Source organism: Protopterus annectens, chromosome 9.part0, assembly GCF_019279795.1.
Source record: "Protopterus annectens isolate FY-2018-M chromosome 9.part0, PAN1.0, whole genome shotgun sequence".
Lineage (NCBI taxonomy): Eukaryota > Metazoa > Chordata > Ceratodontiformes > Protopteridae > Protopterus > Protopterus annectens.
Window position 1 is genome coordinate 431,605,647 of NC_056743.1, and position 24,651 is coordinate 431,630,297.

Below are 24,651 nucleotides of genomic sequence, written 5' to 3' on the forward strand. Positions count from 1 at the left end.
CTGGGACTTCAGGATTTGTTTGACCCGTAAGTGCTTTATTTATGTTCATAAGCAACGCTAGCACTTTCTTTGTTAAATTCAGTACAAGTCACCGGTGTATAGTCATTGTCTTCCCTTAAAATAAGCATGGAGTAATCCTGTTCAGAAGAGGAATCAAAGAAAATAGAAACCTGATCAGAAGAATCATAGTCTCTTGCCTAGGCCTCTTAGGAGGGGGATGGGAGCCCGAGCCCCTGATCAGAGTAATCAAGTCTTGAAGTCTGAGTACAGAATGCTGTACTTTTTTCTTTGTTTTTTGAGCTGTTTTAGTCTTTGAAGCTGAAGATAGCTTAATATATAGTTGTGTAGGTATGAAGACACCCTCCGAAGCCAATGCCTGCTCAGTGGCTCCGGACCCATGTGAGGGAATGATTTCAGAGTGTCCAATACTTTGAGTATCCAGAGGCCCAGTCGGCTCCACGTGGGAGTCAGAAGCAGCTTGTGGTTGAGGTAGCGGGTGCCAGGGGCTGCAAAAGCGCCTCACTGAGAACAGGCAAACTGTTGACTGGCCTAGTCTGTTTTGGACCTCGGATGCCTATCCTTTTCCTTGCGTTTTTTGTAAACTCCAGTTGTCGGCGGGTCCGACGACATTATATAATTAAATCTTCGGCCAAAGTAATGAAATGCAAAATCGAACCGACGCTCAATAGTGTGTTGGTTAAATCTAGCACAAAACCGACAGCTAGCAACGTTGTGATCAGGGCCTAGGCAAGGAATACAGTAAGAGTGAAAATCCTTACAAGGTATTTGCTTCCCACAAGAAATAAAATTGTTAACTTTTTCTAACATCAGTCTGGAGCAAGAAAAAAAAAAAAAAGTTTCCCCAACGGGGTACTTGGCTTTAATGAAGACTTCGGTTCTGAAATTCGGATTTGAAAATCTCAGGAGTCGGCCGACCGGCACTTGCAAACTGCTTTTGCTTCTGGCACTGCACTAAAAGAAAGACTGAAGAAAATGGTGTCGGCTGCATCTTTTATACCCCTGGCTCACTGACGTCAGGGAAGAGGTGACGGCAACAGACGCCGGACCTAGACTTTGGAATTCTGGCTGACTGGGGGTAGCCTGCCAGGAGGATAACCCAAGAGTAAATTACTGCAACAGTGAAACACGAACATCTTGTGGTTCCAGTTTCTATTTGTGTGGGTCCATAAGATTTCTGCTTGGTCTACCAAAGTATTTAGCTTTCCTGGCAGGAATTGTGCTGGTTGTATTTGGTAGGTCAAGGCTGTGTTCCACAATTTCATGGCTAGTCTGCAAAGGGGGTAGGAATGTGTACCCCCCTGCTTATGTACCACATAACTGTGGTGTTCCGTCTATCATTAGTTGTCCTGGATGAAGGTAGTCCTTGAAGGCTGTCTGTGCATTCTGTACGGCTAGCATCTCTGATCGATATGTAGGTGCATTTGATTTGGGGTCCATTTGCCCTGAATGCACTTTATTGCCAGATGAGCCCCCGCGCATAATCTGATGCATCTGTAGTTAGGGTTTGGGCTGCAGGGGGTGGAGTGAATGGCAGTCCCTTGTTTTGGCAGCCGAACTCTACCCACCATAGGAACTCTAGTTGCAGGCAAGGTAAAATAGGAATCATTGTTTCCAGGCTGTGACCATGTTGGCTCCAGAAACCTTTTAAGTACCACTGAAGTTTCCTCATATGCAGTCTTGCATATGGAATTAGAAGAATGCAGGAGGCCATGAACCCCAAGGCTTGCAGAATTTGTCTTGCAGATAGCAGGGTTTTTGTGGCCACCTGTTTGAAGTCAGTCACCAATTGAATTTGCTTTTCTGGCGCAAGGTAAATCTTGTTAGTTGTATTCAAGCTTGCACCCAGGAATGTAATTTTTTGAGAGGGTACCAGTTGTGATTTCTTTTCGTTTATGGTCTACCCTAGGCAAGTTAGAACCCTTTTTACAAACACCAGATGCTTTAGAAGAATGTCCTGGTTTTCTGCCTGAATTAGACAATCGCCCAGGTATGGATATATTTGAATATTTCTTTGCCTGCAAAATGCAATTACTGAAGCCAGTCACTTGGTAAAGACCCTGGGTGCAGTAGATAAGCCAAAGGGCAGTGCAAGTAGCCTGCTTTGAAGTAGAAGTATCTTCTGCAAGATTCCTCGATTGGGATATGCAGGTAAGCCTCTCAAGTCTAGAGTTACCAACCAGGCATCTATGCCTAGCATAGGTAGTAAGTGTTGAAGAGTCAGCATCTTGAATTTTGTAAAGTCCAGAAATGTGTTATGTCCAGAATTGAACGCCATGATTTGTCTTTTCTGGGTACCAGAAAAGTCCAATAGAAACCTTGTCCCTTTTCTGGTACTTGTTGGATAGCCCCCAATGTTCATGAGGGACAGAACTTGTTTCTGGGTCTCTGCCCACTGATTTGGGGGCAAATCTGGCCATCCATTTGGGATTGGCAACATGTGGAAATGAAATCTGCATCCCTGGGATACTATATTTAAAACCCATTTGTCCTGGGTGCCAGTTTCATGCATGAAGTGCCAGTTTTCCCCCCAAAGGGGCTGCTAAAAGGTAAGTGCTTGTAGAGGGTAGTCGAGACTTTTTACCAAAGGGAGGTGCCTTGTTGTTTCCAGAGTTGGAGGTGGAGGCACCTCATTGTTTTGTTCTAAAAGTTCCTTGTGACTGAAACCTGGAGCCTTTGGAATGTCTGGATTTGACCTGAGCGGCTCTCGAAGGGACTGGAAAGGACCAATTCTTAGTAGGCCAGTACCTACTAAATCTTGGAGGTTGCACTTGTAAGAAATCTTTCACAGTTTGAATAGATTTAGCTTTATCTTCCATCTTTAACACTTCAGCCTTAATGCCAAAGAGACTGTCCTGTTGTAAAGGAGCATCCAACAACTTTGCTTTAACATGGTCAGGCAGAGTTTGCTCTTTGAGCCAAGCATGCCTTCTTAGCACAGATCCAGTTACAGCAGCCCTGCAAGAGGCCTCCAAGGAATCAAAACCACATTGCAAAGTATGTTTTCTAGCTTTTTCAGCTGAATGTAAAATCCTGCAAATCTTTATTTTCCACACAGAGATTACCATCATTTTTTGTTTAAGTAGTCCCATGATATGCTGGTGATATTAAGCATATGAAATTGACAGTTTAAAGCCCAGATTGCCAAGGTTGCAGAAGTGTAAACAGTCTTACCCCATCTATCCAGCGCCCTGGAATCTCTATCAGAAGGGGTAGGATTTTTAGACGTGGAGGCCTTAATGCCCTTGGGACCCTGAGAAATGGTTTCAGGATCAGCAATAGGATTTCTGAAAAGAAATTTGTGGGAGTCAGGAACCCTGTAGTATCTGTCTGGCTTACAAGGAGCTGGAGGCAGGGAATCAGGAGCCATACTAGATTCTGGAAAATCAATGTCTAGAACAGGAGGTATAAAAGGCCTATACTGAGGAAGAAAATCCCCAAGTCTCTTTAGATTCAGAGAAATCCTGACTTTCCCATTGGAAATGTTCCCTTAAGGTATGTAAAGTTTCCCCAAAAGAAAAATCCTTGAGGGGAGAAGCAGAAGGAATGGAATCTTCTGCAGAGTCCTCTAAGTAGGAATAGACAAATCCTGTTAGAAGTCAGAAGAAATAGAATCCAGTTCAGAAGATTCATAATCAATGTCTTGCCTAGGCCTCTTAGGAGGGGGTTGGCTATCCCTGATCAGAGTAATTAAATCTTTAGCCATTTTGATAATTTGTTTAGGCATAGGGGCCTGCACACGTGGCCCAGGCATCTGTTTTTTTAAGACAATAGATTTTGGCCTTAGTTTTGAAGATGGCGTTGGTTTAATATACAAATATTTAGGCCTGAAAACACCCTCAGAAGCCGGTGCCTGCACAGCAGCTCTGGACACATCCAAGGTAGAGACATCCACAGGTTCCATAGTCGAAGTATCTCACGGCATACCAGACTCCAAATGGGTCTCAGTAGCGACCTGCAAATCTGTAGTAGCGGGTATCAGGGGCTGTGAAAGCACCTCAGAGTACCCGCAGACTGGCGACTAGCTTAACGGAAGAGTCATAGGCAGTTTTGGACCTATGCGGTCTCTGTCTTTATCCTTACATTTTTTCGGAAGATCGGTAGTCAAATGGCTTAATGAAGCCATTTTGGAGAATGGAGATAGAGAACGAAAGTATTTAGCTACAAAAACAGACGAAGAATAGTTTGGGCATTGAACAAGGCACAAAACTGACAGCGAGGTACATAGTGTTCTGGGCCTAAACAGGTGATGCAGTAAAAATGGAAATCTCTATAAGGTGTTTGCTTTCCACAGGCAAGACAATTGTTAATTTTTTCTGACATGGGTTACAGCAAGAAAAAAGGATGCCCAACAGGGTACTTATCTTTTTTGAAGACTTCGGGTCTGAAACTCTAAAATGAAAATTTCAGGAGTCGGCCGACCAGCACTTCGAACCGCACGGCAAGAAAGACTGATGTAATGGTATCAGCTGCATGTTTTATACCACTGACAACCTGACGTCATGGAAGAAGCGACAGCATCCAACACAGAAATCCAAACACTCTGGTATTCAGGCCAGCTGAGGGCTACCTGCAGGCAGATAACCCAAAATGTGATTACTGCAACAGTGAAACACAAACATACCTGATGCCTCATAGATTTGAATGCATACATAGTAAAACACCACAGGGGTTGCTCTGAGACCAAAGGGAGAAACCAGAAATTGAAAATAATTGGCTCCAATGTACAACTGAAAGAATCTGCCTTGTAAGCTTAATGTGCAGACAGATGTCTTAGAGCCAAAAAAAGAGTACATCTCATCTTTATGCGCACAGAGAAGATTGGATTACTCCAAGACCTTGTGAAACTGCTTCTTTGGAATGTACGGATTTGATTAAGGACACACAATGAGAGCCTGAAGTCCATCTTCTGAGACACCAAAAAATAACTTGTAGGTAAAAATCCAGACCTTGCTGATCAGGTGGAACCTCTTGGAAAGCTCATTTTGCAACAGGCTTACAGCCTGTTTTCTGGCTGCATCTTTCAGATAGGGTGGGGCTGGAAAAGAACTTAATTAACTCTGGACATTTTAGTTCTTACTCACTTGCTGCATGTGATGCCATCCAAGTAGACAGGCAACCTGTAACTACTTCTAGACAGTAACGTCAGATAAGTAAATAAGACAGGAGCTTGCAGGCTCCCTCCTGCCAAAGGATCACGATAACTATGACCATTCTTGACTAGCGTTGGACTGTTGGTCATTTTGAAAGCTGCCAAGACCTCTGCATCTCGTTCCACATACATTAAATCGGGCTGCTGCTAGCCACACTTACTGATGCACACTCAATTGTATCACAGAGATGGGCAGAAGTTTATGTCCATCAGTGAAGACATTAACAAGAAGGCAAGATCCTCAGTTTGGCCATTACTGCCTGACCAAAAAGCAGGGCTCCAGCATTAAGCATTTATTAAAACATGCCTTTGTGTTGACAAAATGTTAACCCAGCTACTGCCAGCCACCCTCTTGGCACCATCTACTGCACTTTGAACAACTCACACTTGGGTTAAAAATTGCTGGCAGCATGGCTATCAGAGATGGCAGTTCCTTCTCGAACTCCCTGTTCAATGCTTGCAAAATCTTAGAGGCTTCATGTGCCAACTCCTAAAACCTCAGCATATATCCATGTGGTTTCTCACTTTCACAGAAAAGTGAGAAGACAAGTGAACTCACTTTAGCCAGTCCAAGATGAGTGGATTACTAGTTCGATGAATGGACATATAGGTTCATACTAGGCTATCTGCCCTAGGGCATTTATAAGCCTAGCCCAAAGTTTTGTGGTTTTCGCCACCCTTTTAGTTAGAAGTTTGTCCATCAGTGAGGGTCTTGCCTTCTTGTTAATGTCTTCAGTTTGGCCATTACTGCCTGACCAAAAAGCAGGGCTCCAGCAGTAAGCATTTATTAAAACATGCCTTTGTGTCGACAAAATGTTAACCCAGCTACTGCCAGCCACCCTCTTAGCACCATCTACTGCACTTTGAACAAGTCACACTTGGGTTAAAAATTGCTGGCAGCATAACTCGTATGGAGTTTGAGGGAGTAGGACCCTCCTTTAGGTGGACCCACAATGGCGTTCACATCAGATTAGCGAGAGTAGTCCAGACTTTAGGAAGCCACACGATTCCACTTGGCCTCAGTGGACCAAAATTCTTCTATGCCAAATGTACTACCAGGAACCATTTGACAAACCACTCAAGATGATTAATTGGTTGACTGGAAGGCATCCTGCAGTACAAATTCAGATTGAGCAGAGGTATCTGGGATCCATCCTGTCAACCTGCATCATCTGAAGAATCTCCACAAACCTAGGACCATTTGCTGTTGATGCAGCCTCCTCAATGCAGAATCTATATTTGGGCAAGGTGATGAAAGGGAAGGGGAGATCAAGGCACTTTTTCTTAAAATTAGCCTTCCTAAACACTCTTACAGAGAATGATACCCAATGGAGGAAGAAACAATACATCCAGGCAAGCCTACCATGGCTAGATCAAACTCCCACAGTACCTGAGCAATGGGAGGGGCTGCTGCAGAAAAGGAACCTTGGTGGATGACAGCCATGCTGGAGTGGGATATGCAGGGAATTCTGCACTGCTGGAGGGGAACAACTTTAGAATCCTGTTAGGTCAAATGGCCAAGCACTTAAGGGTAAGGGCTTCAGATAGGGTAGGACCAGAAGAGGATTGAATAAAAGCCAGAGAAGGTAACTGGAAGTTGATGCAGTGCAATTAGCAGCTTTCGTAATTACCAACTTTGGTGGTAAAGAATGGTCATGGTTAGGATTCTTAGGCAAGGAGCCTGCAGTCTCCTCCCTTATTACGTGCCCGTTTGTCTGGAAGTAGCTACAGGTTGCCTGTCAGTCCACTTGCCTGCTTTGATGGCCATCACATGCAGCAAGTGAGTAAGGCCCTAAAGACGGTGTTCTTGAGGTCACCTGCTGAAAGGACACCTCTGTAAATATGTTCACCTCCAATATGGTAAGGACTGACCTTGACTCCAGGATATCAATTTCCACCACTGAAGGGTTCAACATTGAGGAGCTCAACATGGTTGGAAATGGCACTGTCAACATAAAGAAAACTGACAGTAAGGGCTGTGGCCTAAAAAACGGAGACCACAGTCGACTTCAAGACCACTAGAGTCAACCCCTTCATGTCTGGGTTGACTTCTAATCCAATATGGCCAAAGATCTGTATTGGATCCTGTGAGAAAATGTTTGAGGGAGAACCAGCTACATCTGGGAGAAAGGGCACTAACTCACCCCAATATTTTTAAGGCTAGAGACTTATGACCACATGTGCTGCATTGATAGACACCTGCCATATCTTCGTATAGTCAAATTCTACGAACATAGAAAGTCTGGACCTGACTGATCCAACAGTGCAGTCTACAGGTCTCAGCTCAGGTTCACAGATAAGTGAAGATGCTACTGAGTTGACGTCTGCAGACAAAAAATTCTGAGATGCAAGGATGCAGGGGGCACGATACTAACACCAAGTCTGAGCTTCTTAGCTGCAACCACCACTTCTAGGGAAGAAGGGGCAGTTTTCTACTTGCCCTCTACTGACCTGAGATGAGGGAACAAATGCAGAACTGACTGGAGAAGCTCTAGATGCATCAGGGACAGGAGTCGCAGAGTTTCTGCAACTCCAAATGGCTGTGTTGATCTTTTAGGGAGATGCTTAAAAGAAGCACATCACAAAATTCTATGAAAATGAGCCTCCTACCTTATGGGAGGATTTTCATCGTCCACATGTTTCTGAAGTGTAAAAAAATAGAAAGTAAAGGCAACTCTGTCCCAAAACAAAATCAAAATGGACTTAAAGACAAGGAAAATACCAACTCCACCACAAGCACATTAATCTGTCCAAAATAAACCAGTGTGGCAAAAGCAACTACAACTTTTAAATAGTGCCTTGTCTGGAGGAAGGGAGGTAGAGCCAGCTACAACCTCTACAAAGTTAGAAAAAAGAAAATAACCTTCAATCTGAAGGCAATACTAAATGAGCTGCAAAACAAACACAATTAGTACCTCCTTTGGATAAATATAGAAACAGTTGCAGAAAACTGATCAGTAGCCTGGGAATATTCTCTGCCACAAGGAGACTAACCACCACTAACAGATCTGGAAAAGGGCTCCCTAGCACTGAAGCATGGTGGACAAACAGACAAGGTAACCTCAGTAAAGTTCAGTGCCAAAGTGACCAAGTCCGGTTAGTCTTGGTCCTAGAAGTAATTAGGATGGATGTCCAATCCCAGATTTCACTATGACCCAAGCTGATATCACATCTGCAATATATAGTTGATCACCACAAGTCGACTAATTAGTTTTTTCGCCCTCAGAAACCTCAGAAATCTATTTCAGAGAAAATTCACCAACAAATATACAACAGTCCAATGTACAAAGTGGGTACATACAAAGAATACAACAATATTTGGCTTAAGACCATATAGATAATTTTCCAGCAAGGTTACAATCAACAAGGAAATTGCACATAAGCAGCAGTACTGTTGATAGCTTTGCATTTAAAATAGCATGACTTGATAAAGACTTTTGACCTTTAGTTAACCCACAACTATATACAATATTTACAACGGTTACGATGAGAAATCTCATAAAGCAGGGAGTTTACTGATTCGCATGTTCCACAGAGTTGATGCAAAACTGTGGAATTTACCCTGCTTATAATATATTCAGAGGACAGAAGGTAGTGATTATTATAAAGTTAATGTCTGTAATAGCTACAAAGAGTATTATTCCTTAAAAATGTGGTGAATGAAAAACCCCAAAACATCTGGTAGTAGAAACGATTTTTTACCATTTCTTGTTTTATGGGAGGTGATGTATTTGAGTGCCATGTTTCTGTATCCCTCCCATGTTAATTTGGATCCAACCAGTTGAGTGATGTAAAGTTTCATGAACATGAAAAGTGCGATACAAATGTGAACTTCTGCTTGGGTATTCTGTCTGTGGTAAGGTGAGGAATTGGAATCTCCCATGAAATAGTAGTTTTTACATATCCCATCTTTTCTAGCCCGACTCCAACACACTCTGCTCCCTCAACAGGTACAAACATGACTGTCATTGTACAGGTGGGTGTGACTGACCTGAGACATGCCTCCCTGGACTACATGGAGACATGGAGGAGCTCTCAGATTATGTAGCCCAGGCGGGTATGACCCTAGCCCTAAGCAGCCTCCTACCATCACCCAGAATACCACAGTGCAAGCAGAAAATGATAGACCAACAACTGGCTAAATTTCTGGTGTCATTCCAAGGGGATCCAGTATCTGTCTGCTGGGATGACATGACAAACAGACCTCAATGCTTTGCCAGAGATGGTCCGCATCTGTCACCCCTGGGCTTCCAGATACTGGCCAAGGCTCTTGCCACCCCTATAATCCCTTTTTAGGTGGTGTTCCAAAGACCAAATTACCACCGCAAGAGCTACAAACAAATGCAATCAGAGGGTCATGCTGCTCAACGCTAGAAGTCTAAACCTCAAAATGCACTCATTTGAAACACTTAAAATTTAGAAGACTAACATTTGTGCTGCAACAGAGACCTGGTTCAAGGCAGCAGGAAGCACCCCTGCACTACCAGGCTATAACTCATTCTACACCTTTCGACCCCAGAACTTGGACCAAAGCTCCAAAGGTGATGGTGTTTCCATATTCATAAAGGATGCACACACCTCCAGACTAGTAGCCTAAACAATGCATCAGAGATGCTTCAGGTGCAGCTAACAATGGTAAGACAGCAATTCAGGACGTAACCAACCATGTCTCAAGACTCACTCCACGTTCCTAAGTACCCTGGAGAATATCAGGGTCCAACCCAACACTCACGCATTCTGGGCGACTTCATCTACCCCTCCATTAACTAAGAACTACTCCTGTACCAATTCAGTTGCCCAACATTTCCTGGAATCAATCAATTCCAATGCCGTGGACCAGCTTGCACTTACCCCCTACTAGAGGTAGCAACATCCTTGACCTAGTCATTACTTCTACACCAATAGTCAAGGTCTATCTGGTTAGATCCAACAACTAATTACCTTGGAAACCCACATCCATCCAACCCCCCCAAAGGTAATCACCATGAAAAACTTCTCCAACGCTAACTTTGGGCTCCAAAAACAGAGGTGGCTAACTTCACAGCATCCTTGCAACTGGAGAACAGCTACATGACCACCGAATCATACACTAATGCCCTATACGAAAACTTACACAAATGCATGGATCTTGCCATACCCAATAGAACCGAGACACTCTCCTCCAAACAAAGGAAGCCAATCTGATGGCCCCCTGCCATAAACTACAACAAAAAGAGGAAACTGATGCGGAATAAGGTGAAGTCCCAAGACTGGAAAAACTCCTTTATCAGCCTCAACAAAAAGTTGAGATTCCTCATCAAATCCTCTAAAGCTAGCTATGAAAACAGAATTGCAGCAGATAGTAAAGACAACCACATGGCCTTCTATAGTTCTGTAAAGAATCTCCACAGCAATACCCAGATTTGCTTGGAGCTATTGCACAATGACACCACCTCTACTGAGCCAACAAATATTGCCAATATAACTGGCAGATTCAGTACCAACTTTACCCCCCAGACCAATCACAATACCATTAGACTGCTAGGCACCCAGTATTATTGCTTCACAGGTTAAAACAGCACTGTCCAAGGCCAAGAATATAGCTTCTACAAAAGCTGACTATCCCTGGCTGCGTTCTCATGATCTACACAGGGAACTGGCACCTCACCTATGTGCCCTGTTCAATAGCAGCCACAACTCGGGCTTTGTCCCTACTGAATGGCGCACTGCTACACAGTCATCCCTCTCCACAAAGGAGCGACTACAGACCCTGGGAACTAGTCTGATATGAAGAAATGAGGCAAAAAATAAACTCAGAAACAGTACTGGCGAGAAGTCAGCGTACCCAAGCTTCTAGGGCCAACAGTAGTTATAGAACAAAGTGCCAGTAGTTGAAAAGTCTCACTGAGAAAACTCCTTGCAAAAGTGGATAAAACTAGTAGAAATCCAACTCAAAAAAACAGCGTTAAAAACAAAATCTTCTTTAAAGCAGAATGAAACAAGCGCTTTCGCCTGGCGATCCCAGGCTTTATCAAGTTACAATACCATTATGGCAATGCAGTATGTTTATACTAAACTGCTAAGCCAATTAATCAATTAAAACTCACCAATTACAATAAAATCAGTTCGTTAAAGCATTAAACAAGATGCTTTGAAATATTATACACCACTTAAAAATGCCAATTATAGCGGTCTAAAACTTGAATTTAAAAGCAGAAAATTTCTTTGAACAACATGGTAAAAATAATAATAGAAAATAAACCATAAATCTAATATTTGTAGAAAAACTAATGGTTTGTCAGCTTTTAACTAATGCTAGCTTGAAAACAATAAGAGTGGTTACAAGTTTTAAAGCCAAGACCTGTAATTCAGTTGTAAAGACCCCAACAAATCTGTGAGCCAAAGATTGAGGAAGTATGGCTTAAACAGGGCGAAAAAAACTATGCATCAGTGTGTGTGTGTGTGTGTGTGTGTGTGTGTGTAAAATAGTGGTCAATGCAGTGACAGTATGTTAAAATAGTGGTCATAAAATCCAAATATTAATAAACATGTGTTGAATTATGTTACAATTATGACCAAGAATGAATGTGCACAGATTATGTGCTACTTAGTCAAATCAAAGAACCAAGCTAAACAACTTTAACATGACTACCTAGTATAAAAACTAGTGGGAGATGGCATAAGTATGTGTAATTTGTGTACCCTAAAAATAAATATTGTATAAAAAAGATTGTGCCACTATTTTACACACTGATGCATAGATGGGTAATTATATGGGCTAGGCTTGTAAAGCCCCAGGGCCATTAGCCTACTACACACCTATAAACCTCAGATTTTGAGCAAATCTGCAATACCAAAGTATGTGAAGTAGGTCTGCATGTGTCTTCAGGCAGAAGAGACAAAGGGGAAGAGTTTGTTAAATTTGTTCAGTCTAATTGGTGTGAAATAAAGCAGTGTCTGTATTAGAACAGTGAATATTCTAAATAGCAAATGCTCACGAGTGAAAATGCAGACCCTCAAAGCTTTTTAAAAATCGCAGTACAGTGAAGATTGGCATATTTGCCCTTTACTCGCTGTAGTGTGATCTCGGAGGTGGAATATATATTTAGCATGGGGGGGTTGGGCGCAGCCCCCCACAGTAATGTTTTTGAGGTCCTGCATTTCTCGCTCATGTGAGCATTTATTTAGAACATTTGATGTTCTAATACAGACCCAAATAAAGTGTTATTGATCATTGTGTATACAGAAGACTTTTAAAAAGGAAATAATTCAACACTATTTTCTATAGCATTTGAAACTTGTTCCACGGTAATTTCATTGTTTACTCCATTCCAATATTTAGAGAATTGGGTACAGGCTTGATATTTTATAATTGTAATGAATTTGTACAAAGTAGAAAGCATTTTCTTTTTATAAAATAGACATCTCAGAATCATTAATGAAGTATTAACATCTATTTGCACATCTTCGGGTATGTTTTTGAAAGTTGCAATGAGTTCTATCATTTGTTTAATAACATTTTTTGTTTAAAACCATCAAAAACAGAGAACGTCAACTTAAAGTTTGTAGAACTCCCAAATTAAGTTTTTGATTAATGGATATTGGCCTAGATTTAACATCTTATTCTGTTAAGTTGAGGTTTAAATGAATTGGTTGTAATAGCTTTAGAATATGTGAAAGGTTTAGAAATTCAAAAAGTTCTTGGAACATGAGAATTTTACAATTAAGTAAATTATGTACTTCAAATTGCTTTAAGTTTGAAATCTCCATGAAGGGGAGGGCCTTGGGGTTAAGTCTGTATTCTTTAATGCGATTGTGCCATAAATTTAACCCACAGTGGGAACCAATCATTGCTCAGTGGGTTATATTCATCAATCTGGATAATTCTGTTGATACAAATTTTATAGTACAGTTAGTAGTATTTATTGTGTACAACTAATTCTGGTAGTTTCTGGATATCAAATAAATTTGGATAGATCATTTACTTTTTTGAAAAACGATTTACAAATTCTATGTGGCACTGACCTGGTATAGAAATTTTGGAAGAATAATCATTTTAAACTATTGCAAGTTTAGAGGATAGTGGGAAATTCATGTTTTCCCATCGCTGCAGATCTAGCTTTACAGCCATCCATTTTTTAGAAGGTTATTTTGCATATTTGATTTAGGATTATGCTCAGTTTACCCCTACGTATCTAAGTGAGTAGATTGTTTTAATAGAAGTGTGGGGAAAAGCTATATTATGACCCAGGGGATTAAGTGGGAATAAGAAGGATTTTGAGGTGTTGATTTAATAATTTGACAATTTAGAAAAATTCTCAACAGCATTTAGGATCGTTTAGGTCCATATGTGGTAGCTAAAAGTAAGTTAATGTCATCTGCATATGCTGTTAAGGTTAGGTTATTATGCATAATCTCTGGAATATGGTGGAATGTTCTTTGTTTTATAGAGAAATAAGGGTTCGATATAGAGTTTAAAGAGATGGGGCCAGCCTTGTCTAGTACCATTAATTATTTTTACTGGGTTAGACTGTCTTGCTCAAGAAAAGTGCAATGGTGGAGGACTTGTAAATCGTTTTAATTAGTTCAATGAATTCTTCAGGATTATTGTAATATGACACTTAAGTACAGAAAATCTAAGTTTACTCTATCAAATGCTTTAGTTGCATCCAAGGTGAGAGCATATCTGGGGTGTTTATCTTTCTTCAGTAGTTGAATAGCTGCATATAGAGTGATTATGTTCCATGTTTGCCTGCCCATCATGAAACCAGACTGTTCAGATGATATAATGCTGGACAGTATTGTTTTGAGTGTTGCCAAAATTGTAGTCAGAGTTTTCATATCTATATTTACAAGAGCAACTGGCCTGTAGTTCGTGAGGTTCTTATCAGAATTAGGTTTTGCAATGAAGATGGTCTTAAAGTTATTAAGATAGATGTCAGAGAAGTAATAAAATTATATTATTTCAGGAGAATGGGTAAGAGTTTGGATGCAAAGGTTTTGTATAAATTGCATGTGAACCCATCAGGCCCAGGAAATTTATTTAACTTTAGCTTCTTAATAACATTTGTAATTTCTTCATTTGAGGGGTGCTTTTAGCAGGTCAGCTTGATATTCAATTGTTGGAAATGTTACATTAAGAAAACTTTTAGTGTTAGACTGAGGTTTCTGGGGTCCATATAGTTTTGCATAAATTTCTACAAAGATATCCATTATTTCCTGATGTTTGACTGTTATAGTTTTTTTTTCGTTTATACTGGGAGCCAATGTGTGCACTTATTAGTTTTGCTAATAATTTGGATTCTGTGTGTGTCAGGTCTGCATATCTCATGAGAAGTTTCATTTCTGTAAAAGAATAGTTTTGACTACGCACCATATATAAATCTTTTTGTAATTTCAGATTATTTTCCAGTTCTAGGTTAAAATTGTTAGAGTTTTCGCTCAATTTCTTTAATTACTCAGAATGCAGTTTACTCTGTTTATCCTTGACATTTTTTTGTAATATGATGCTTTGTGAATTAAAATGCCTCTCATCTTCGCTTTCATTGGAGCCAATATTCTATCAAAGGGTATATGGAGGTCTAGAAAGTTACTCAAAGTCATTAAGAGAGCTATTTCCTGTCTGATGTCTTGTTTCACGACCACACAAAAAACATTTAAAAGTTTACTTGGTTAATGTTTGACCAGTTTATTTTGACAGGTTTTTCTAGAATGATCCGAGAGAAATCTAGGTTCAGCACTACAATTACTCTAATTTTAGAAGGGGAATCTGAGATTAGAAAAGTCTATTCTAGACTAGAATTTGTAGCAAGGTGAGTAATGTGCAATTTACCTTAGGATTAGCATAAATTGAGTTTGTAGGGATCCATTAGTAAAAATTCTGCAACAAAGTCCTCCAATGCTAAAACAGGTTGAAAGTTGAGGGGTTTTATTTGGTCTACTGTAGGGTATTGCACCAAATTCCAGTCTCCTCCCAATATATATTCATGCTCTGGGAATCTTTTTAAGAGGTTGTATATCTCAATAATAAAATCTTTAGTACAGGAACCATATTGGTTCAGAAATAAAAAGGGTCTAGTAAGAGGGGCTTTAAGGCAGGCAAACTAGCACCATCAACTCTAGTCACCCTGACGTCTAATATGCTCTTTAAAAGAGGCTTTGATAATAGCTACTCCTTTTGAGTTGGTACAACTGCCCAAAGCTATTATTGGATTTATCCATTTCTTTCTTCCTGTCGCTATCCCAGTCACCATTCATTAAATGGATTTTCTTGGACAAAAATGACATTAGCATCACACTTAAAGATTAAGTGCATTAAGTAGCTTTTTTTCCCTTAGTTTCCTGAAGGCTACTAACGTTCCAAGAATCCATACCAAACATTATTTGTTCACAATAAACTCTGGTAACAATCTAGTTAGATTTTAACTGTTTAGAAAGTATGCAAGTAATTTGTAGAAACATGTCTATCAGTCATCGTAGCATCAAATCTCAAACAACCAAGCCCAACCCTAAAAACAATTGACCTATGGAGAGAACACTGAAAACTTGTAGTTCCTTTAACAGTAGAAATGATCATACATATTATGACCATAACCAGATGAAGTTTCAAGTGTAAATAATAAAATAATGTGCATAAAGTTCAAATCACAAGATGAAAGCTATCAGCACAAACCTCTACATCATCACTCCAATTGTAACGGTTAATAACCTGGCATATTAAAGCATAGTGCAACATCAAAAATCAGATCACAAGAAACATGAGTATTAAATGTGAAAGAACAGCTTAATGCAGATATTTTAGGAGGAGGAGTGCCACACAAGTTATGCTTAAAGAAGCGTTCAAGTTAAAGACCCATAAGGACTCTAATAATAGCAGTAAGTGCGCATAGCCATACTGGAACCAAAAAATGTGTTTGATGCTCTTGTCTCCAAAACATTGGCTGTACAGTCATAGGAGGGAATAACTATGAAAGTTAACACTGTGCCGGACTCCATTTAAATCTTATGGCAAAGCATTTCAGTTTGTATAAACAGCTGATAGACTTTCCGATGGTGACAGGCAAGTCAGGATTCGTCTATGCAGTGCAACCAAGCAAGGCACTGCAATGGCAAGCTGTAGGTCTAAACGAAAATGCAATACATACTGAACCTAGTGGAAGAAATAGTCTGTCGTTTCACATCTCAGTCGATCAGAATGGTAGTTCAGTTTGCGATAGTTCAGTTTAATTCCACACAGGAACTAGTCTGCATTTGATTTAATTCAAAACTGCAGTCAACCGGTTTACCAGTGACCACTTCCCTTATAAATGCTGAGTCTTAAGGAAGAAGCAAACAAGGAAGGTGGTGTTGCTGCCAATTCAGTCCTGAAGGAAAAATAAACTTGGGCAGTGCAGCCCTCCCCTTTTTCCTTTTGTAGTTTTTTAATGGGAAAAATCCCTGTATTTCTGGATAGCATTATAATTTCAAAATAGGACTAAAGCACCTCAGGCACCAAGATATCTGTTTATTTTCTCCCAATCAAGGTTGTTAATTTTTCTTTCAATATTTATAACATCCAACTCGTGTCACAACAACCAATGGAATTGCAAGTTCCTGAAGAGACCGTATTAGAGCATGTCATGAATCAGCACATTTAGGTTAACAGACAGTTCATTAAAGGCTTTTATAAAAGTTGTTTTGGCTCACTAGGCGAGCCAATAATGTATTTTCTTTACATTGGAACCACGAAGTATTAGGGTATTTGATTTGGAATTTGATGTTTTTATAAATCAGGAAAGCACAGTAAAGAGAGCATTTATCTTTTAAGTTTTATTTGAAGTGGAAAATCCATGTGTAAATGTGATTTTATAGCTATTCCACAGGATCAATATCTTGTATTTGGCTACATCCATTTTCTGAACATGGTAATTCACCAGCTTGTCAGTATTTTGAGATTTACGAGTGCTCTATGGGTTCCATCACTAACGAGATTTTTGTCATCTAGGAGGGCAAAGAATATCTGTTTAAGTGCATCTTGTAAGCTTGGTCTGATCATAACACATCAAAAACTCCTCTTATAAGTACATTGTTCCTTCTGCTCCTTGCTTCAAGATCAATTAGCTTTTGATTTCTTCAATAGCTGCAGCCTTTGTTTTTGTAGTTCTTCTAGCTTCATTTCGTTTGCTATGGACAGCCTCAGTTAAATCCAGTCTTGAAACAATATGGTCAAGAGTGATGCCAAAGCTTGATAGCTGGTCTGAAGTTTTGGACTGCAGTCTGGATTGGAAGAAGGGTGTTTTTTTAGCTCCTTAAAATTGTATGCTGTCTCTATCTTTTATTGTTTGATTTAGGAAGGTCTTGCTATTTCAACGTTTTCTGCCTTTTTGCAATCACTTTTTTGTCTGGTTAAGTGATCTGAGAGAAATTTGATTTTGAGAGTCCATTTGCTCAAGAATGTTAGCCATTTCAGAGTGATCTGTAGTTGAGCAGAGTTCTTCAGATGCGAAGTTACAGGCCTGGCTACGTGTGTTCTAAGCTGCAGACTTGCTTCCAGCACTTTTTTTTTTTTTTTTTTTTAAGAACAGATTTGCACTCAAATTTGATTGCGCTTTCTTCCTAAGCATTAGAATTGCTTCATGATTTGCTCGCAGCACATTTGGAGCAGATATGTCTGCCCAGTAATGATTACAATTGTAGTTTTAAAAAGAAAGGTGCGGAGCTGCAGAGTATGTTTACAGTCTATCCGCCATCTTGGACGCCAAATTGGGTTTTTAACAGGAATACCTAGCAGTATATATAATACCACCTTACAAAAATGTTTAAAAAGTAGTTTTCAAAAAAGCTTGGCTGCCAGTATTTTTTTTTGAGGGGGGGAGGGGGGTTTACATGACACTAACATCCCTTGATGTGTTCACTAAAAGTTTGAGGATTGTCTTAAATTTTCTATTTCTTTATGAATTTCTCTGTTTTATGACCTGTTCATCTAGTCTGTACTTTGGAAAATATTTGTGAAAATTACATTTATAAAAAGTATAGAAATGGCACATTTGGTCTGCCCCTTTCACCCTTTCCCCAATAACTACACAATAGTTTTGTGAGATACTGAACATAACCATACATGCATAATTTTCTTTACTAAAAAGACAACTGCATATGAGGTGCATAAAAAATTCCTTTGGTCCAGCATAGACGTACTTAAGTAGTACACAGGTATTTGTGTTACCTACATTCATTTACACTGTTACCACTAGACAGCAGCAGACAAATGTAATTACTTAAATGACATACAAAAACATATGGTATGCTGATAATAAGCATGGGCAGTTTAGCAGGCACACACCCTTCAAATGGCACCAGTCCAAAAGTGGGACTACAGCAATTTATCATTAACCCTGTAAGTACTTGGCAAGTTAACAAGATTTGGAAAAAAAAGTGTAATTTCATTACCAATCAAACTGGAATATCACAAAACTTAATGTGCTTCTAAAAGAAACAGATGTGCTTCCATAAACTTCTTGCAGATAAAGACCTGCTTTTTACCTTTTCCTATCCAGGAAGGACCTAAAACTCATCTCAGTACTTTCAAACACCCATAATGCAAACACTCAGATTAACAGAATATAATATCAGCAGATGAAAGAAATTACTAAAGAAAAAGGAAAAAAAATGAGAGGAAGCCAGCATCAAAAAGGAAAACAATCTACTGCTATACTGACTGTGTAACTGAATAGTTTGGTACTTCTCATTTCTTTACTGTGTTTGAGTAATCATTGCTTGTGGGTATAGTCCAACACTATGAATACCAAAAAAAAAAAGCCCCTCCACAAACTGTAAACAAACAGCAAAACCCGATCTAGCACTGCAGTGGTCATACAATCTACAATGCACAATTAGACCAACTAAAAGTCCCACTGACGTCCAAAATCAAAAACCCATCTAGGCAAGCTAAATCGGCAGCAGCCTAGTAGAATGGTCTGCCCTATCCTAAAACTGTTTTAGCAGTGTCAAATCACAAAACTATACAATTTTAGCACTTGTTCTCTAGATTACATCTTATCTTCATATACTACCCAACTTCTGAACAGGACAGACAAAAAGGTGATCAAATATTCTAATGGGGTTCAGCATCAAAATGGATGCCCTTAACTTTACAAGGATCCACATCACTTAAACTCTCGCTCTCAAATTTGGATAACAAAAAATGTAATTGATCATAAAACAAATGTTCTTACGAACCAGGGAGGGTACATTAATACTGTTAGTTTATCTACAAGATACTGTTACAAAGGGACAACTCCTTTGAGTCTACGACTAGGATTATTTAAGTATTTTTTTTTTTTATTTAATTCAAAAGCTCCCGTAATCAGCCCTGGCCAAATACCAGCTAACAATGTGACATGTTCAGACTACACAAGTGTAGCCCGTGCCTGCCATTCTAATCCCCACTCCCACCCACCAACAGAGTAAGCTTACTTCCTACAAGCCAAGAACATTAATGGTCAGACAGACAGTTTACACAAGTATATACTTGCCTAACCAAACAGATTTTGAAAAGCAGCTGGACAGATGCACAGGGAGGGGGGACAATTAAGGACATCTACAATCTATTAGAAGAGCATTCCTTCACAGATCATGTGAAGGTATATGAAGACTGCCAGCCTAGACAGATAGGATTTTGGAGATAATTCTGTCATCTGTAAATATTAATGTAAATCATAGGCTTGTGTCTTAAATGGTAAAATAGTGTTACATGTTGAACTGGAAAAAATGTAACAGTGCACTCTACTGAACAAGTAAAACATGTTGTGACCCTTTGATGTTAAAACTCTTGAGTCAGTAAGTCTAAAGTGAGGCATCCTGCCTATTGTTTTAAGGCCAAAGTTTCCATTCAAAACTGTCCTTTATTGCTCTGGTTTCTGGCCTGAGGTGAAGAATGTAAATGTAATTTCCGTTAGCCTGGCAACCCAGGGAAGTGTGAAGGATGTAATGTGAACCAGAAATGTGACTTTAAAAACAGAGAATCAGAGAGCATTGAGCATTTTTGTCTTTACCATCCCACTCATCAGCACAGTCTTGCTCTATATGCAAGTTCATCTTAGACTTGTGTTCTCTCTGTCTAAACTTTCTAGTTTCTAGCCATTTCTAAGAGTGTTCTGTGATGTCAGAACTGTACTACTGAATTAAGTATTTCTCTAATCTCTGAACTCTTGACTAGCGCTGTGTAGTAAAAAGTATTGTCTTGTGTTTTGACTATTTGTTATCAAATATTTTTAAACTCTCAACTGTGGCAGTTTTTGTAGAGAGAGGTCTTTAGAGTACTTGCATGCCTTTGGTAACATTTTATAAAGCTACTCCAACAGCTTTAGCCCTGGGCTATACTACCAATTGGATAATATTGCACAGTAATAATTGGACACCTTTTTAAGGGCCTTTGAGTAGCTGATAAATATTAGTGGGTGGTTGCAGCTGGTACTACCATATAGTCTGGGAAAAGGGGGCACAGCTGGAGAACCTGTGCCAGCCTTCCACAGGAGTGTTTGTGTGGTTATATAAACTCTTCCACAAGTGTGTGTGTGTTGGCAACTTGGGCAGGGACATGAAGCACTGGTTGGACAAAGGGTGCTGGAAATTTTAGCTTGCCCACTAGGTTGAGATCTGAACCCTATAGCTGTGCCAGTGGGGAATCTTACTGGGGGCCTGGACAGCAAGGGAGCTACCAGCCCCGGACTGACTGACCCCTATGTGCTCTTAAAATTGCACTTTACTGTGTGTATTTATCCTTTCCTCCTTTATGAGATGCCCCTCAATGATTTTAGTGGTGAGGATTGAGGCTCCTTGACTGCTGGGCCAGGACACGGGCTTGTCAAATCAGACGGCAAGAAACCATTTATATACTTCTTCCTTTACCTCGAACTTGAGGCCAGCACCTAGAACCTCCCCATGCCACCAAACTTCGGCACTGTACACTATTCTGAACATGAAGACTCCTTTCCAGACCTCTGTTAGGCCACGTAAAATACAGCATAAGGAAAGAAAAACGGATTAAAAAAAATCAACTTCAACAACCATACTAAAAATGGTAGGAGGGAGCAGGTTGGAGTCTGACAAAAACAGATTGGTCCAACACATCTCGTTATGCCAAGTACATAAACTTTCACATGCGACAGGACCAGACCCCTGTGCCCCAGGACAGGCGACAGGACCAGACCCCTGTGCCCCAGGACAGTCTCAAACACAACTTGCAGGGTGGATCACTGCAAAAAATGTCTGAACATATGATCTCCACAGCGAACCTGAACTGCAGACATCTGGCCTGCAAATGTGTTACAAGTAAAAATAATGAGGAGGTTAACACGAATGTGACAGAAGACTACTAATAGTCCCCCAAACTACAGACACAAAGTTGCATTCATATTATATTAACTGCTAGAGTGACAGCAACATGGTTACAATATCCCCCGATGAAAAGTGATAAATCGAGAAATCAAGTCTTATTCTTGGAATAAATATAACAGCAATGGACAGTCTAAAAGCAGAATGCTGAAAAGCTTCAAGAAAACTATTCTAAAAGCAGTTATGCTGCCAAGCTCCAGGAAAACTAAGTTTAATACGAGTTAAAGGTACAAGGAGAGACCTCAATGAAGAGGAATGTAGTAAATTTAAAGAAAACTGACATAAGGGCAGTCAGTAGGCTCTCATTGGTTCACAGGTTCATAAGTATGAGGGAGCAGGTTGGAGTCTGACAAAGTATTTACGAGGCTAATGACCACAATGGTCTTTTTAAGCCTAGCATACCAAATATGACAAGTTCTGATACCCTTGATAAGTGTAAGCAGTGGCCTTGGAGATTAATGGACACAGACAACCTGAAAATGGTTAGACAGGTGCCAAATTAGGGATGAATTTCCGGGTCACTATCCAATTTGGCCAAGTTGCACTTGAATTGGGGTTAGGGATGAACTATGATTCACATGCATGGGGAGCCTGTTCCATAGACGGGGTAGTCTCTGGGATGCATACCTGCCTCTCCAGCAGGTCCTATTCATATCAAAAGCAAGGTTCAAGTCTTTAGAACGGGTACTTCTGGTGCTGTTTGTTCCGTGGATATGTAGGAGGTCCATCAAACTGGGTCTGACTATGCCCTGTAGGCATAGATCTCCCCAAAAAAGCCTGTAGGAGACAGAATACAGGGATAGGACCTTGAAGCGGGCTGCATAGGACATTTTACTTAGGCTGTTCCTCACTAAAAATACAGGGCTCAACAGAAATATAAACCGTCTATGCCCTAATGGAAGTAAGGTACTAATCCAGAGACAAAGATACTCAATAACAAACAGGAATCAGGATATTAAACAGAGAATTACACTAAAAGCAATCAATGGCATCTATCTGGAGCTGGATGCAACATGAGGTTGAAGTCCAGAGAAACAATTCAGCAGGGAAGAGGAAGCTAATAAATTAGCAGTGAATCAGCTAAAAGGCATCAAGTAATATGGGATCCAAAAGCCAGCCAGAAGCATAGATAGCCTGGGGATTATCTTAATCACAGAAGAAAATGAATAAAAAGGAGGGAATGTCCCCAAAAGGGTTTTGCTTTCAGAGATAAAATGTCATAAGGGTCAGCTGCAGCAAAAATAAAACAACCTGTCCTACAAAAGGAAGCTTAGGATGACAAAAAAACTTCAATTGGATGATGCAGAAACCAAGACAAGGAGTAGCACACTGTCCTGATGCACTAAATCCTGCATTTCTTTGTTGTCTGCACATTCTGAATTTGCTGACATTTTCTGTTTAAGTAATGACATTAGATATTGCTGATATTTAAGTATATGAAATTGGCAATTTAAGGCTCTTACAGCCAAGGTAGCAGAAGTATAAAATCTTTTTACCCCATCTGTCTAGGGCCCTAGAATCCCTATCAGAGGGGATAGGTTTTTTTGCAGTAGAAGTCTTGACCCCTTTGGGACCCTGAGAGAGGGTTTCTGGGTCGGCAGCAGGGTTTTTATAAAGAAATTTATGTGAATCAGGAACCCTATACTATCTGTCTGGCTCAACAAGAGCTGGTGGTAAAGAGTCTGGAGATAGACATTGTAGATGTGTTTTCAGAGTCCAGTCTTAGACATTGTAGATGTATTTTCAGAGTCCAGTCTTAGACATTGTAGATGTATTTTCAGAGTCCAGTCTAAGACTGGACTCTGAAAATACATCTACAATGTCCAAGACAGGCGGGATAGCAAGGGGCCTGTGCTGAGGCAGTAAAGGAAGTCCGAGCCTTTTCTTGGATTCTTAGTAATCTTGGCTCTCCCAGTGGAAATTCTCCCTCATAGTATGCAGTGTCGCCCCAAAAAGAGACATCCTCGGGAGGAGAGGCTGAAGGGATAGATTCTTCAGCATCAGAATCCTCATAGGGAGGAAGAGAATATTCCTGTTTAGAGAAGGAATCAGGGGAAATGAAAACCTGGTCTGAAGATTCATATTTTAACTCTTGCCTAGGCCTCTTATCAGGAAGGGGATGGGAACCCCTGATCAAAGTAATTAGGTCTTCGGCCATTTTAAGCATCTGCTTTAGGCATGGAGGTCTGTCCAGGAGAATGCTGTACTTGTTTGTCTTTAGAGTAGCTTTAGTCTTTGCCTTTGAAGCTGAAGTACGTTTCAAATAACTGTGTAGGCCTGAAAACACTCAGAAGCCAATGTCTGCTCAGCGGCTCCGGACCCATCTGAGGGAATAGTTTCAGAGTGTCCAATACCTTGAGTTTCCAGCGGCCTTGTTCGCTCCATGTTGGAGTCTGCAGCGGCCCGTGGCTCGGAGGTAGCGGGAGTCAAGGGCTGCGAAAGCGCTTAACTGAGAACTGGCGACAGGCCTAGCAGAAGCCTCGTCCATTTTGGATCTCAGATGCCAGTTCTTTTTTTTCTTTGCGCTTTTTATAAACTCCGGTAATCGGCTGTTCCAACTGCATTATATAATTAAATCTTCTGCCAAAGTAATGGAATGCAAAATTGTACCGACTTAGTGCGTTGGTTAAATCTAGCACAAAACCGACAACTAGCAACGTTATGGTCAGGGCCTAGGCAAGGAATATAGTAAGAATGAAAATCCTTGAGGCATTTGCTTCCCACAAGAAATACAATAAACTTTTTCTGACATTGGTCTGGAGCAAGAAAAAAGTTTCCCCAACGGGGTACTTGGCTATAATGAAGACTTCGGATCTGAAAATAGAATTTGTAAAACTCAGGAGTCGGCCGACCGGCACTTGCAAACTGCTTTTGCTTGGGGCACCACACGGCAAGAAAGACTGAAGAAAATAGCGTCTGCTGCATGTTTTATACCCCTGGCCCACTGACGGCAGGGAAGAGACGACAGCAGCCGACGCTGGACCTAGACTTTGGAATTCAGGCCGACTGAGGGTAGCCTGCCAGCAAGATAACACAATTGTAATGACTGGAACAGTGAAACACGAAGAACATCTAAAATTATCTATAAAAGAACAGCAGTAAAAAAATTCATGACTGGGCTCTTGTGTAAC

At 40.4% G+C, this 24,651-nt stretch overlaps 1 protein-coding gene across 1 annotated transcript in view; it reads right to left on the reverse strand.

The window, feature by feature from the left end:
• Positions 1-24,651, reverse strand: part of LOC122811251 (receptor expression-enhancing protein 1-like) — a gene marked incomplete in the record, with an annotated part of 933,039 nt that overhangs the window by 737,873 nt on the left and 170,515 nt on the right.